This window comes from Schistocerca gregaria, unplaced genomic scaffold (assembly GCF_023897955.1).
Source record: "Schistocerca gregaria isolate iqSchGreg1 unplaced genomic scaffold, iqSchGreg1.2 ptg000398l, whole genome shotgun sequence".
NCBI classification, from domain to species: domain Eukaryota; kingdom Metazoa; phylum Arthropoda; class Insecta; order Orthoptera; family Acrididae; genus Schistocerca; species Schistocerca gregaria.
The window spans coordinates 375,001-377,500 of record NW_026061837.1 but is presented as its reverse complement, the minus strand read 5'-3'; positions in this window follow the sequence as shown (position 1 = coordinate 377,500).

The window sequence follows — 2,500 nt, the reverse complement described above, 5'->3', positions numbered from 1 at the left end:
AACCTAACCCACGTTGGCCCTTAACTCCCTCTAACCTAACCCACGTTGGCCCTTAACCTAACCCACGTTGGCCCTTAACCTAACCCACGTTGGCCCTTAACCTAACCCACGTTGGCCCTTAACCTAACCCACGTTGGCCCTTAACCTAACCCACGTTGGCCCTTAACCTAACCCACGTTGGCCCTTAACCTAACCCACGTTGCCCTAACCTAACCCACGTTGGCCCCTAACCTAACCCACGTTGGCCCCTAACCTAACCCACGTTGGCCCCTAACCTAACCCACGTTGGCCCCTAACCTAACCCACGTTGGCCCCTAACCTAACCCACGTTGGCCCCTAACCTAACCCACGTTGGCCCCTAACCTAACCCACGTTGGCCCCTAACCTAACCCACGTTGGCCCCTAACCTAACCCACGTTGGCCCCTAACCTAACCCCACGTTGGCCCCTAACCTACCCACGTTGGCCCCTAACCTAACCCACGTTGGCCAACACGCGATCTAGTGTTACGCTGCACCTTAACCTAAGTTACGCTGCACCTTAACCTAAGTTACGCTGCACCTTAACCTAAGTTACGCTGCACCTTAACCTAAGTTACGCTGCACCTTAACCTAAGTTACGCTGCACCTTAACCTAAGTTACGCTGCACCTTAACCTAAGTTACGCTGCACCTTAACCTAAGTTACGCTGCACCTTAACCTAAGTTACACTGCACCTTAACCTAAGTTACACTGCACCTTAACCTAAGTTACACTGCACCTTAACCTAAGTTACACTGCACCTTAACCTAAGTTACACTGCACCTTAACCTAACTTACACTGCACCTTAACCTAACTTACACTGCACCTTAACCTAACTTACACTGCACCTTAACCTAACTTACACTGCACCTTAACCTAACTTACACTGCACCTTAACCTAACTTACACTGCACCTTAACCTAACTTACACTGCACCTTAACCTAACTTACACTGCACCTTAACCTAACTTACACTGCACCTTAACCTAACTTACACTGCACCTTAACCTAACTTACACTGCACCTTAACCTAACTTACACTGCACCTTAACTGTCACATGTAACGTCACAGGAATGTAGCTTTGCCTAACAGCAACCCTCTGAACATAGTTCACTGCTTGGATCCTCTGGTGTCATGTGTATTTCTTGATGCCATGGTGCGTACCCTCACATAAAGGTCTTTCGAGTGTTGCGTACTTTCTACACAGTCCCGCTAACCACTGGAAGGGTGTACCGCTACAGAACGAATATCGCCCTCCCCTCCTGCCCTTCCAAGCTGGTCGGTCAGGCGTTTGTTTGTGAAATGAGCCTTGCAGCTGTTCAGTTGCATTCGGTTGTCGATGCAGTCAGTGTACGTTGTGGTACGGCCTGTGTGGACTGTCCGCTGATGTACGCGTAACCCACACTGATCATCCGTCGTTACGTACTGAGTGACATAATGTGGCACATGCTTGACCGTACACCGGCTGCGCCCTACAATGGCGAATCATAAGGGCCATATGTTGTGCACGATGCTACTTGTCTCGTCTCCCCATTACAGCGAGATTGCACTGTTGTACGCCGTACAGACATGTGGTAAGTAGGTACGGACGAAAGTATTGCATATTGGCCCCCCCCCCCCTCCTCCCTCTGCCGGGAATCAGCGTGAGCCGTCTGTTGATGTAGCGACGAGGGTTTTCCTATTTAATCGTATTGCCCCACACAACATGATAGCACGGTGGACCGCGTTCCACATCTGCGACATGCTACAGAGGCCGGTTGACAGTCGACCGCGCAAGGGACATTGCACACGTGCGCGGACCATCTTCCACGTGTTCTCTCGTGTACATGCCGCAGTGTGTATGTGGGCTGATGTAGCGTGTCGTGACACATAACATGCAGGCATGCCAGAATCGTAGATTTCGCAAATGTAGATTGACGTATACGTTTGCTGCCAAAGATCCGCAAATGAACTGGAAATCAGTTGTTGAGCGGTTGTTCGCGCTGCAGGTGCATCGGTGATAGCGACGATCGGTACATCTGTGAACCGGTTGTTTCGGCGGTACCCGCCATGCCCCCGAACCTGAGTTGGCCATGTGGGTATGAAGCGATACGAGGCTGTGGCTTGGCGGGACAGTCCCCGGCCGGTGAGGGGGGGCCGCCCGGCGTGCTGGCCGCGCGCTGCGTGAGCGCACGCACTACAGCCGGCTGGTGGGGGGCGCCCAGTGGCAGGAGCGCCGGCCGACGGGCCCGGCTGGCGTCCCAGCTATGCGCCGGCGCACCCTGCGCGCGGCGCCAGGCGGCCAAAGTGGGTTCTGCCGAGCCCGGTGCGAAGCGCGGTGGACATCTGCAGTGTGCTGGTCCGATTGCGGACTGTGTGCGTTGAGGATGCGCCGCCGCCCGGCACTCGGCGTCGCGACGCCGTCTGCTGCTCGGTCGCCCCCAGCGGTTCTCGCAGGTGGTTTGTATCGCAGCTCTGCGGACGTGTTGGCGCGTGCGCT